This window comes from Colobus angolensis, unplaced genomic scaffold, assembly GCF_000951035.1.
Source record: "Colobus angolensis palliatus isolate OR3802 unplaced genomic scaffold, Cang.pa_1.0 Scaffold137, whole genome shotgun sequence".
Classification (NCBI taxonomy): domain Eukaryota; kingdom Metazoa; phylum Chordata; class Mammalia; order Primates; family Cercopithecidae; genus Colobus; species Colobus angolensis.
Window position 1 is genome coordinate 4,221,123 of NW_012114455.1, and position 14,612 is coordinate 4,235,734.

The 14,612-nt window shown below is 40.8% G+C and overlaps 1 protein-coding gene across 1 annotated transcript in view; it reads right to left on the minus strand.

The window, feature by feature from the left end:
- The window catches only part of ETS1 (v-ets avian erythroblastosis virus E26 oncogene homolog 1), a 130,071-nt gene extending 127,884 nt beyond the window's left edge, over positions 1–2,187 (minus strand). Inside the window, exon 1 of the mRNA XM_011934653.1 lies at positions 2,133–2,187. The gene's annotated coding sequence lies outside the window, so the exon portion shown is untranslated. The remainder of the gene's footprint in view (positions 1–2,132) is intronic.
- Positions 2,188–14,612: the final 12,425 nt, after the last annotated feature.

Consider the following 14,612-nt stretch of genomic DNA (forward strand, 5'->3'; position numbering starts at 1 on the left):
GGAAGGAAGGAAGGAAGGAAGGAAGGTCGGTCTCAGCTTGTGGGATGTAATCATTCCCTTCTGCTGTTTGATGTGAACAGTTGGGAATTTTGAACTGGTAATTCGAAAACAGATCCATTCACCAATAAATAAAATCACAAGGTATGTCAGAACCTCAGTTATCAGTAAGAAATTCACCAGTACAATCAAAGAGAGAAATGTGTTGATGATTTGTTTGCACAGTGTGTTGCCTTCTGCCTCACCCTCCCCTAGGTGAGAGGACCTGCACTCACACACCCAGTTTGTTGCATATTTATTCAGACACTCCTTGACCTCATGGCACTATGATTTTTCATAGCCCTATGCTGTTTACTTCTATTCTCTCAGCTTTGTAAACCAGGCAGGGCGCAAATGACTGTTCACCTTCTAGAGATGAAGGGAAAGAGGCACAGTCACGTTCAATCCCTGTTCTCTGCTACAAATCTAATCACTGACACAATCCAAGTGCACAGCCACTTTCCCTACTCTGACCCGGTGCTGGTTCAAGTTCTGACCCTACTTGCCTTTGAACTCCATTATCATCTGGGACCAGCCACTGGCCCAAGTCCATGCTCTGCCTTGTTCTCCAGGACCACAGACTGCCAGATGCCAAAGGATCCCACCCCTCTACCAGCTTCCCCCGGGCTCTGCCTCAGGACATCCTTTCACAGCCAGTAACTAGCACCTCCGTGTAAGCAGCCTGCCAGGCAAAGATGCCTCCTTCATAATCAGGCTCTCGGCTTAGCTTCCCACATCCTCAGCAGCGGAACCAGGACGGAAGAGGCTGCATGACTGCCTGAACTGTTTGTTATTTCACTACTGAGTTGGCAAGGATGGAAGTAGTTGATTTACAATTAGAAGCAGCACGCTTCTTCAAATATTAATATTAATAACTGCACTACCGAACACATGAAAAGACCTTTTCATCTTCAAAGCACTTTGCAGACATTAACTCATTAGCTCTCCCTTCCCTCCATTCGGGAACAACAGGTGAGCAAGACTCTCAACAGCACCAGTGGCCACCCTGCCGCCCTCGTGCACAGCCCACGGCCCCTGAAGAAAAAGGCTTTTCTCTTCGGATAGAAAAGAGGCCCCGCAGTCCAAAACCACAACTGATGAAAGAGTTATAGTACCAGTAATTTTACAAATCAAATGGAGCTGCCGCGAGTTATCATTTTAGAATCGTTATTTCCTGCTGTTTAATAAATATCTCTTTTCTCAGTTGCATAGCAGTGGTCTAAAGTAAGAAGGAAAATGGCCTTGAGATTAAAAACAAAAACTTACCCAAAAGGTAATAAGGAAATCCTGCAGTAGAATGCATTGATTTCATTGACCCAGCACCTTTTCAAGTTTGCCCAAAGCAAACACTACTTTAAAACTTGGTAACAGAGACCTTTAACAGTGGATGAGAAGTAACATACAAAGTGTCATGGCCAGATAAAATCACTGGATGGAGAGGAATCACCGTCGACATCTCCTGCCACTGAGTCCAGCTCTACAGTGGGGAGAAGAAATACCTCCGTAATTCTGAGACAACCCCAGCCCACACCCACACCACGTCTCAACAACAGACTTAAGAACTTGTAGATCCTTGAACATCTGCAAGTCAGTTCCAAGACAGAGAAAAACACCAAACAGGCTAGTTTGGCTTGCAAGATTCAAACCTGTAGTAATTTCCTCTCTATTAAAAGCAATTCATTAAGCTACTGGGGGGAAAAGAGCAAAACAATAGGTTTACTAGGAGTTAAAGAAATTTCTGTGTTTAACTACAGCTTTATTTCTTTGGAAGTGCTCCAATTTGGGGAAAAAAAAAATTCGGGGTTTCTGACAAGTAATCTACGGGTATCTAAAACGTGCATGGTTTTGCTTCTATGAAGCAAGGAACATTTTTAAAAACATAGTCTTGCGTTCAGACTATTCTGACAAGGTTAGGAAGTATTTTTGAAAATTGTTGTTAAGCAATTAAATGGGAATACAGAAAGATGTGAAAAGAGAAAGAGAAAACTCACTTGTATCCTGAATGTCTCTATCGACTTTTTAATTCCACAGAAAATTTTTTTAAAGCAGGAAAAGGAAAATGGACTGAAAAGTTTTAGGCAGAAACTGACACACACCTCACTTACTACTTTGGCGGAGAGCAGATCCTGAGTGAGCTTCCCTCAAAGTCTGTGGTCTCCTTCCAACTACCTGCGGGAATCCTCTGCTCAGTAGCTTAAGAGGATGCAAAGACCATAATGTTTCTAATAGTGCTGCCTCCTTAAATTGGAGAGGTGTGGTCAAGCCAGGGAAAGCTGGAAAAAAGGCAGTCTTCCTCTTGCGCCTGGCATCAGGACAGCAGCCACTGGGACAGGCGCAGCAGTCTAGGTGGAAAGCAATGTTTATTGATGGTGACGGCACCAAATCACACCTTATTTTCTGTTCTTCAAATTATACTTCAACTGAATATAACTCAGCCTTGGAGAGTAACAGGGAGGGAGATGAGCTCAGTGGGATAACACTGTATCTCGCCTCATGATTTGCTGATGCATTTGGTCTCTACTGAATATGTAAATATTCATGCTTCGTGTTCCTTGACTTTCTCAATGGAGCCCCCATTAACCCAGGCAAGGGCTCAGGTGAGGGAAAGGGATTGCTTTAGAAACAGATCTGGAGACTGTCAGCAAACAGGACTTCCACCACCCAGTCACCTGCTCAGGCTTCCCCTTTCTCTCTAATAACTTGATGTGAAATGTGATATTTTCTAAAGAAAATAAAGTAATTTTGTAGAAGAGAGCTGACTAGATGGAGACTTGTGATTTCTGAAAAGTAAAGCTAAAATCTCTTTTTCCTATGTCTGGTTTTAGGCAATCTCTAAAATAAGGCTACCTTTAGCAGTCCTGACTCACGGTCTGTGGTGTAGGAATGAAACGGCAGAAGTGTTCATACATTTCTCATTTAGGGAAAATATAAACAATATGAAAATCTTACATCTGTCCTAAGTGAAAATACATAGCATCTTTTATTCACACATTCAGGACTATGGTAAGAATGTTACAGCATAATCTCATTTCTATGAATGGAGTTATTGCAATTTTTTTTGAAAAGTCAGTATTTGGCTGCTTAATCTAAGACTTTTATCCTAAAAGTTTCCATCTTCTTTGAGTAGGAGGCGGGAGTTAAGATTTGTCATAGTTGGCTTCTTTCTCTTTTTAATGAAGATACAAACTTTGAAAATCCATGAAAATCTAATAACTGTCATTTGGAGCAACATCATCATCAGCCTTCATTGTATAAAGCTGGCAATGCAGTTAAGATGATATTGTAAGTAAAGGAAGATTTTACTGCTCATCTTCCGCCTTTGCACATTAACTTGGAAGAAAGAAAGAGGGTAGTGCTATTGGTTCAGTTTAGTTTAATAAATTTTCTGTGCCAGGCATCTTTCTAGGCACTAGAAAGATAGCAAGTTAGCATTGCAGTGAGAAGACAGACATATAAATCAACCATCTCCCCCCAAAAATGTAATACAAGCTACAAAAGAAGTCTACAAAGAGAGCTAGGGAGGCTTCAGCCTGCCCCTGTAGCCCAGTCAATTTTAGCACATTGCCCCATTTAAAGAGCCCCTGTTCAGTTATACCAATCATAACTAATTACAATTGTATTCACTGTGTTTGAGGAGAATTGAAAACAACAAAGTTGAGAAGACTTGGATTCTTGCTCTATAAGGGTGTACAGTGTGGCTATCGAGGGCTTCTGAAGTCTGGATTTGTCTATGCTGAGTTTATATAGACAGCAACTCTTCAGGACCTTAGCTCCCTCCTCTGCCACTGCCTTTTATGGTGTGGAAGAACATAAGAAATCTTAATGGTGCAAAGTAAGCCACCACTGTCATAAATTGCCTAGAGAATGCCCAGGAAAACAGTAAGTTTGGTTTTAAACAGTATCGTCAAAAATATAACATTAGATGGGTATCCACATGCAAGAGCATGACATCGGACTTCTACCTTACACCATACTTAAAAACTAACAAAAATAGATGCAAATCTGAACATTAGAACTAAAACTATAAAATTCTTAGATAAAAACAAAGAGGAAAACTTTATGACATTGGATTTAGCAATGATTTCCTGGGATATGACAGCTTATCCCAGGAAAAAAATCTTGGGTAACAAAAGAAAAATAGGTAAGTTGGACTTCATCAAAGTTTTAAAATGTTGTACATCAAGGGGCAATATTAAGAAAGCGAAAAGAAAGTCCACAGAATGAGGAAAAAAAATTGCAAATCGCATATCTAATAAGGACTTAATACCCCAAATGTATAAAGAACTCCTACAACTCAACAGCAACAATGACAAATAACCTGATTTAAAAGTGGACAAAAGATGTGAGTAGGCATTTCTCCAAAGATACAGAAATGGCCGATAAAGACATGAAAAGATGGTCAACATCATTAATCATCAGAGAAATGCACATTCAAACCACACTGAGATACCTCTTCACATCTATTGGGATTACTATTATCAAAGAAACAGAAAATAATGGCAAGAATAAGGAGAAACAGGAACAAGGGTGCATTGCTGCTAAGAATGTAAAATGGTGCAGTCACTGTAGAGAACAGTGTGGTGGTTCCTCAAAACAATTAAATATAAAATTACCATTTGATCTAGCAATTCAACCTGTATATCTATAGCCACAAGAATTGAAAGAAGAACTCAGAAAGATGTCTGCACACCATTGTTCATAACAGCTTTATTCACAATAGCCAAAAGGTAGAAACAACCCAACTATTTATCCACAGATAAACAGATAAGCAAAATGTGGTATGTAGATAAAATGGAGTATTATGCAGCCCTGAAAAAGAATGAAATTCCAATAATGCTACAATATGATGAACCTTGAGGACATTATGCTAAATGAAATAAAACAAATAGAGAAGAGACAAATATTATGTAATTCTACCTGTATGAAGTACCTAGAATAGTAAAATTCATAGAGACAGAGAAAGGGATAGAAGTTAACAGGGGCTGGGGAAAGGAGAATGGGTAGTTAGTGTTTAACGGGGACAGAGTTTCGGTTGGGGGTGATAAAAAAGGAATGAAGATGGATGTGGGTGATAGTTGCACAACATGTGAATGTACTTAATGCCCCTGATTTGTACACTTAAAAATGGTTCAGATGGTAAGTTTTACATTACACGTATTCTACCACAATAAAAGAATATGTTGTCCCAAGGGTAAAAAAAATACATATATAGCATTAGGAGTAAGTAGGCTTCCGCAGAAGAATGCTTTCTGATCCACATGGATGATACAGGACAAAAGAAAATGATCCTCTGAAAGAAGAAGCTATGAAGTCCCTGGAGGATCCCTCCACTGCACAGTGGTGGACCCCAGAGGGTGTAGTAACACCAGCCCAACTCCACAGGGGGGCTGGAACCACCATGTGATTGGATGACTGTGTAAACAGTAGAAGCAATGCTTTCCTTTTCCGTGTCCACAGATAACTCTATGAGGAAGGACCTCAGCTGATAGGGCAATATGACCATCATGATTCTCAAGGAAAAAATTAAAACTCAGCAATCCAGGGACATGGGTACCTGTTGACCCCATGTAAAAGGGGTATGCAAAATGAGTTGTTTGCTTCTTTGAAGGAGTATCTCTGTAGCCTCACCTAAACAATCGTAGTTTCAATATAGTTTGGATACAATTGAGACAGGGCATGAAGGAATTTCTAGAATAGCTTTTCTTACTGTAAGGAAACCTTTTTCCTTTTCTCAGTATAACAAGTTACATTGTAAGTTCGTATGTCCTAAGAGGAAACACGGAAGTAAGTTCCGAGAATCTTAGCTCTGCAAGGGTCTTCAACGCTCCCACCAGCAACCTTCCCTCACTGCCACCCCAACTGCCTAAAGTGCACAAGTCCCCTTCAAAGCGACTTAGAATGATTCTTTAAAACCACCCACTGCATGAAAAGTGTGAAGTTTGCAATAAAAAATGGCATTAAATTTAAGGAAAAGCAAAGCAAAACATTACGCATGTATTGCATCTTACATATTAACTTTCCTTCCATCTCAGAAAAAAAGCCTCATGATAATTCAGAAGATTTCACATGTGCAGAGAAGCAGTATCGAAACAAACTACCAAGACCAAGTGGAGTGAAACCCAGATACCATTATAAGTGTGGTTATCACTAAATATTGAAGAGAACAAGAAAATACACTGAAAATAAAGCAAAGAGCAGAGAACCATTGTGTATTCCCACTCCAGCTCCGGAACTTCTTAGCCTGTATTTTGTAATGTCTCTCTCCTTTCCATGATCAAAAGCAAAGCCTTTGTCTTGAGCCACAGATGAGACTGCAATGGCACACATACGTGTGCACACATCTGGCACACAGGTGCTCATCCCTCTGTGTGTGCCAGAGTGCCTATGAAGACCCAGATTTCTTGGTGTAGTCTTCCCATGACCCCTGATGTGCTACTCAATTAGTCCTTGCACCAACTTTCTGGTTTTTTCTTCCTCTCTAGAAAGTAGAATGAGCTGGGCACAGGGCCCCAGCTAGACTCCCTGCAAAGTAGCTTAGCTAATGTCGGTCAAAAATTCTTCTCCATCCTGGTTCCACTGGGCCTATTAAACATCCTCTGGACTCCACAAGCTCAGAGAGCTTCAGCAGAACGGACCCTTGTGGGATGTGTGATAGCCCACCGCAAACCCCTCTCTTACCACCCCCTCCTGCCACCCCCATTCCTTTCTATGTACTTCTTGTCACTCTGTCTCCCTGGTCCCTTCTCCCTCAAAATACCTCTCACTTTTTCTCTCTGTCAATCTAACTCCTCCAAAGTTATTTTTCAATGTCAGTTTAATTACAGGATGAATATGTGGTTGTAGCATATTCAAACCATACAGAAGGGTACAAATTCAAAACTGAGAATCACCACCCCCAGTCCCCTCCCATCCAATCTCACACCAAAAAGCTAACTACTATTTAGGGTTTGATATGCAGTCTCCAGTCTTTCCTCTATTCTTATACCCACACTAGGCCTTTTTCATGGGATTGTGTTCGATGTATTGTTCTGGGACTTGCTACCATGCATCCGGCAGTACGTTCAGCAGCTACGTCTTTGCAGATTGGCCCCTTCAGAGCTGCCTCAGTCATCTCAGCCAGCCCCCGTAATCCCCTGTGACATCCCTTAAGCTCCAGCTCCAGTTCTTTCTTTCTCTCCCTGCGCTTTTCCACGCAGCCATTGTCTCGCTCCTGTGTCGTCATAATGAGCTATTTAAGTTCTCGTATCTCCTGTCCACGTCTTTCCTGCCTTATCTCCCCCACTAGAATGTGATTCTGGGGGTGCAGGGTCTGTGCCCTTGACATTTCCTTATTACCAGTAGTCACATAAACTGCCTCCCCAGCACACTCCCTTCAACATACTATGGATAAATATAAAAGACTGGATAAATATAAAAAGATAGGGCTTGACAGCATAAGGCCATTTTTACAATCTAAAAGTGTAAATCAACTAAATATTGAGAGGTTATTTCCGGTGGTATGGAAGATTTTTTGTTTTATTCTTGTTACGTTTGTGTTTTCTGATTTTTGTACAATGCTGTATTGCACCAGTAACAAGAATAAAAAACTAAATTTTACAGTTAAGTTCGTGACTTTATCGGTCCAAAGAAGACAACAGGTTATCATAGAGCTATAGCACAGGCTCTGAGATCAAACTTCCCAATTTAAATCCCAGCCTTTGCCCTTTCTCGGTTACCATGGACATGTTAAGATTTTTGATTTTGGGTTTTCTCGTATATAAAATGAAGATAACGGCACTGTACACCTCTGAGATGATTGTGAAGATTAAAGAGGTAGTGAGACCTGAGTTGCTAATTCGGTGCTTAGAACAGACTTGATACTCAATGACTACTGACTGTTACTATCAATGGTATGGCCAGGGAGGGACCCAAGGCTCCCATTTCCCAATTCAGAGTCATTCTCACCATAATCCATGAATCTTCACAGGAGAAAAACCCAGGGGCTGACGGTCCCTGCTACTTGGAATGCTGGTTGCTAATCCAGAGAGAAAAGACAGCTGCAGTCCCCAGTAACATAATTAAGACACACTTTCTGGAGAAGGGTGTCCTGCTGAGTCTGTGGAAGGACAGACAGCTGCAGCTATGTCTCAGTGGCTCACACCAAGTCATGCTAACTGCATTAATTTTTCCTTATGCAGCAGTCCACTGATTATAGGTGGAACCCAGACTTGGAGTCAAGCCCTCCTCCCCAACGCAACTGAAATAGAGTCAACCTTCTGAGTTTCCCCAAGCATGTTTTCTAGTCCCAATTTTAGAAGGCACCCCACTTTCACTGGAGGGACATGAAAACCATTAATATATTTCCGGACCTGTACTAGATAAACTGGTCCTAAACTTCCCCTCCTACATGCATGGGAGGCCAGAAGGGCTTCTGGGAGGTGTCTGGGCTCCACTTTCTCCAAGGCGCGCAGGAAGCCGCCGCCCTAGTTCCGGTTTCCCAGTATCTGTGCCTTGGCCTTTTCCATGCTTGCCCTGCACCTGGACTAACTCACTCAGTAGCTTCTGCTCAGATAAGATACGTTTTCCAGGGGAGAACATCATGACCAAGAATTCTAGAAGCCATAGTCTGTGAGCCGGGAATAATCGTTACGGATTCTGCAACCTCATCACCCTTCAGAAAAGTAAACAGAATCAGAGAGATTGATCTCTTTTCCCTTGAGGGGAAGTGAATAAATCAACTTGCCAAATGTCATCCACACTAAGCGGTTAGCCTGTTGGTGGGGCTGCATATTGAGCACCTTCCGTGAGTCTATTGGTCTATGTTTGGGACTAGGGTAACCATACTAAAGAAGCAACATTCAGATTAATTGACCTGTCAAAGGAATAATGCTCCCATTTTCACACTAAATTTCTGGGCATCAGTGGATAGCTCAGTCCCCAGCAGACCAGGAAGACGAGAGAGCAATTCAACGTACCACAAAAAATCATCATGGATTTTGCTGTTTCAAAACATGCCTAGGGCCAGAAGTCCAGTAACTACAGCCAGCTGCATCCATGAATGTGGTGAGAGATTTATAGAAAGCCACATTCATCAGTTGTTAATATACTCATTATATTGACCTGATGCTGATGAATGATTGGATATAGAATGGTGTGGTTTTGAGCCTTTTTAGGACACCACTTCAACCAAATGCCAGGTTTGCTGCTGACATCTTTATCCTGGATACTTCCCTTACTTCCTCAACATAGCCAAGACTATCTGTGTACTCAGAGGCTCAGGGAGACAAACTAAGAAGATCCAGATGTATCAGACAATCACACATCTGGTTTTGACCTGTATTCTACCTCTACAAGGAGGTTTTCACTGACTACCCCTATCTCCCTCTTCTCACTAGATTCTGTCTTTCTACCACATGTTTCAGTAGTGTAATACTTTCCCTTTTGTAGCAAGAATTACATTGTAAGTATTTGTGCATTGTCCTTTTTCTTTGTTTATTGTAAAACCATGGGGGTAAGGAATGGATCAGCTTTGTTTGCCATTGTTCCTGCAACACTTACCACTGTGCATGAAACATAAAGTAAAGGCTAAATAAATATTTGATGGATAGATACATGACTAGAATGATGGATGGATGGATGGATGGATGAGTGGATGAATAGATGAATGGATAAACAGATGGAATGATGAGTGAATGGGTAAAAATAGATGGATGGAAGAAGAGATGGATGGATGGATGGATGGATGGATGGATGCATGGATGCATGGATGGATGCATGGATGGAGACATGGAAAATAGATATTTGAATGTTGGATATATGTGATCTAATTAATCTAACAATTTCTTAACTTTTGGTTCTTTGAGCATTCATCCTTTTCCCTTTGTTCCTGCTGGTGTTCCACAACATAACACCAAATGCTGTCACCTAACTGTCTCTTTAGTACACATCACACAACTATTTTAGCATGAACTTTTTTCCGGTCAATACAGAAATAAATCTGTCAGGAGAATAATTTATCTTTTACGTCGCACAAAGTGAAGTGAAGAGCTGATAATTAACCAGAAAATTCAGGCTGCATAAACAGACAGAATGAGTCACTACTTCACACCAGATTTCTTTTTGTCTGTTATCTGGGTAATTCAGTTTACATCTGGTGTCTTTTTCCTTCTCTATTTGAGTAGTTGTCTCAATACATCCCTCATTTTATTTTTCCTTGAGGAGGAATAAAACAGAAAATAATTGACTTGTGATTTCTGGACTGAACCTAGACTTCAGGGTTTTATTGCACACCTAGTTTATTTTCTGAGTTTCAAGACTGAAAAACACCTGAAATATGTTACTCATTCTTATCAGTGGCTTTCAGTAATGAGAAACTTTTCACATTGTACACGTATGTAGAGATGGGATCCCAGTCCTGATTTGGAACAAGCATAGAGTATGACAAGAAACACTTTGGTTTCCAGTATTTTTAACTGAAAATGTTAAAAAAAAAAAAAGTGCACATTCTTTTTTAACCAGCTGAGAAAATCACATAAACTTGAACTCAACCTTTGCACCAACCAGAAAGCATCCAGAATAGCCAGGGATGCTGACCTTGTTCCCAAGGAGCAGCTTGTGCCTGGAGAGAATTTGGCTCATTATCTAACGGAATTAAACTCCCAATTAAGGCTGTTTTTTGCAACTTGCATCACAGCTCATCCCTGGCCAAGGCACAACATGATACAGTCCAGCACTTTTAATCATATTTGGTGACACTTCAAAAAATGGTTTTTAGAAATTCTGGGTGTTTGGATAATAGATACTTTTAAAGAGGGCCACTGGGGGCTGTGGTTTACGTCTGTAATCCCAGCACTTTGGGAGGCTGAGGCAGGAGGATTGCTTGAGCCCAGGAATTTGAGACCAGCCTGGGCAACTTGACAAGACACTGTGTCTACAAAAAATGCAAAAATTACCTGGGTGCGGTGGCTATTTTGAAAGCTGAGGCAGGAGGATCCCTTAAGCCCAGGAGGTTGAGGCCGCAGTGAGCTGTGATGGCACCAGGGCAATAGAGTGAGACTCTGTCTACAAAAAAAAAAAAAAAAAAAAAAAAAAGGAGGGGAAAAAAAAAAAAAAAAAAAAAAAAAGAGAGAGAGAGAGAGAGAAAGAAAAAGAGAGCAAGAGAGAGAGAGAGACAAAGGAACAGAAACAGAAAGAATAACAGTGGAAAAGGTATTGTTGCCCCTTGCTTAGAGTACAGCTAAATCTTCTGATGTGTGAGAGGTTCAAAAGGACTGATATTTGTCTAGATTGTGGAGAAAGTCAGCCCTAAAGGTGATCAAAATTCAAAGAAGCTTAGGGTAAATAACTTATATTGAAATTACACACTTCCTTTCAAATCACTTCCCAAGACTGAAATGTAGGGACTTCCATCTTTAATCCAAAAGCAACTCTGCCTTCTATCTCTTTTTCCAAATAGTCATTCTTCTTTAACCTAAAACTAATACATGTCAATTGTTTCAGATTTGGGAAATACGAAAAAGTCAAAACAAGAAGATTAAATTCACCCATAATTCCCCACCCAGAGGTAGCCAATGATAACATTTTGATGGATAGTTTCTTTGCTGTCTTTTCTGTGCAGATAGGTATTTTTTACATTACACAAAATAAAATAGGTTATATCATACATGGTATTTTAACCTATTTTTTTCTTATAATGTCATTAAATGGGTCTTCTGCAGTGTATTTTTATATAGCTGCCTGGTATTCTCACATGTATTCCTGTAATTCAGAAATTTAGCACAGGACAGAGGCTTCATTTCGTATTAACTTTTCTAGTAATGAGAAGAATCATCAGCCCCAGATTTAATTTCTAGTTTTACTAACTAGTTGTATGTTTGGGGCAAGGTTTCCCATCTGAGAAGTAAAGGATTGCATGGTTGATTTCTTGAATGTCCAGGAGGAGTATCTGACACACAAATCACATAATGCACAGTTGCCTACCTGCTCAACTTTGCCTCCATGTCTGCTCCATATGAGAGGCATTTTCTCTTCCCCTTCATCCTTTGATTTGTTTTCTCTCTAATTGGTTCCTCTTTCTTTCCCTGAAACAATGAAATGTGATGTCTTTTATCTTTCATTAGAAGATGGGTGATTGGCTTCTTCTTCCACTGCTTCTGCAAACTTGGCACCAGTCTCCTACTGAAAGTGAGAGCCTGTTTTGAGCCCCAGGGATAAGCAGGTACCTTTACAGGTGCTCCTGCACCAGACTCATCTGACCGCTATGCTGCTGGTGTAGAAAATTGACTCTTGGAGGTTCAAGCAGGTCTCTACCTTCTTGAGGGCTCCAGCCTGAGACAGACTAGGAGGAAATGTAAAAGGCACACTCAAACAGAAATGTTGATTTTTCCTGTTTTAAAAAGTGCAGTAGGATTTTGTGTTCCACCTCAAAGAGACAAGGTTTTTCCATTGTAGTCTCTAAAAATGGACAGAGGACTCAATTTGCCCACAATTTGGAAGATAAAGAAATTCCTCAGGTCGGATACAGTAGTTCATAGAAACATTTATGGGGTTTTCTAAAGCTTTCATATGCAGTCCTGCACAACTGGATTGTTTTTATTTTTATTTTTATTATTTTTGAGATGGAGTTTTGCTCTTGTTGCCCACACTAGAGTGCAATGGCCCGATCTCGGCTCACGACAATCTCCGCCTCCTGGGTTCAAGCGATTCTCCTGCCTCAGCCTTTCGAGTAGCTGGGATTACAGGCATGCGCCACTACGCCTGGCTAATTTTGTATTTTTAGCAGAGACGGGGTTTCTCCATGTTGCTTAGGCTGATCTTGAACTCCCGACCTCAGGTGATCCACCCACCTCGGCCTCCCAAAGTGCTGGGATTACAGGTGTGAGCCACCGCACCTGGCAACAACTGGATTCTTGAGAAAATTTTCATGCCAGTTGCTTGAAAGAAGGGATTCTTCCCTGCCCCCAGGCTAACTAAGCTACTAATGTAACTGGCTTGAGACTAACAAACGCCAGGAGATTAAGCACAGGTTTGAATTTTATCTCTGCATATCTCCGGAGTCTGTCAATTTGGGTAAAAGACTCGACATCTCTCACCAGAGTCTTCTGAAGCACATCTACAGGGAAGATACAAGAAGCTTTTGATGTTTTACTTTTATCACGAATTCCATTGACCCGGGAAACTTGTGATTCTGGTGTAAAATAGGAGGGGAGAGGGAATAGTCCTGGCTATTTAATTATCTCAGTAGGTGCTGATATTCCCACATATCAGCAAGGAGTATTCCAAAGAATGATGACATCAGATCACTGAGGATCTTCTGAGACATTTTGTTCTTTATTACTTCTCTCCCCTCCTTGTCACTGTTACCAAACACAGCAATGGTACTCACCGAACTAGGCACCACTCCCTACTGTTGGCCTGGGCTTTTAGCATAAGATCTCTTCTCATTGAGATGGTGAAAAATAAAATGAGATAATAGAGAGAGAAAATGCTTTGAAAGAAGAACACTTTGCATTTGAAAGAGATTGGAAATTTTGTTTATGATAGCTCAGATGAATCCTGCCTTGTCTCATTGCAGCAGCCTGTTATAATATTTCATTGTTGGAACTGAAATTGCCTCATAATAGACAAGTGTCACAGGACTTGGATCAGTAGATAAACACTACAGGGAAGCCTATTTCAAATCAAAATGGTGAAGTGCTTTTCAACATTTAGAGAGCTTTTGAACATTTGGAGCCATTCAAAAAAGAAATGAGTGCCTGAAAAGCACTGTATAAGTTGAAACAGAGCTATAGGACCAGCTAGCAGGGATGCTGTAGAAAAGTTTCTTGCACTGGACCAGACAACATCTATCATTCTATCCCAGTAAGGATCTGGGAATTCACTACCACAATGACTTTTACTGCTGCTTTTAAATAGGTAAAGGGTTGTAATGTAGAAGAGGAAGTGTTTTCTTTCAAAGCATCCAACTAAGCCCAGTTGATGGAAAGTATAGGAAGATTAACTTTGGCACAATGCGAAACAATATTCACAATATTCATGGCATTTAGAAATGCCATATAATTATTTTTTTCAAAATCTGGTAGATGTGAGAATAATCTGACCAAAGCTAATCCACCAGTGTTAGACCTCAAACTCTAGATTCTTCACCCAGTTCTGAGTTCCATGTCTCACATACCCCTTCCAATCTAAGGCCACACTCACTTGGCAAATAGTCTTTTAAAAATTAGAGGAAAGCCATACATTAGTGACCATTTGCTGACAATCCTTGTCCAATCCTGCTCCCTTGTAACTGCTTCCTTTCTCAGACTCTCTCTCAGGGGGAAAACTGAGCTATTATGCGTGAGCTCATCTCAGGCCTCCAGAAACTAGACTGAATGGAATAAAAACTCTTAACGAGGCATTTTTTCTTTGTCGTGGGTGTTTTACATGTCTACTACCATCTAGGATGCCCTCTCCAACTTGATCTTGATCCTATAGCAAAATCTTTTTCGGTCTCTGTCTCTTCTGCACTTAGAATTTTTTCTGCCTGACTTCACCCTTCTGAGAACCACCAGCAGCATCACTGTGGGATCAGACAGTAACACTCTTGATGACCCTAT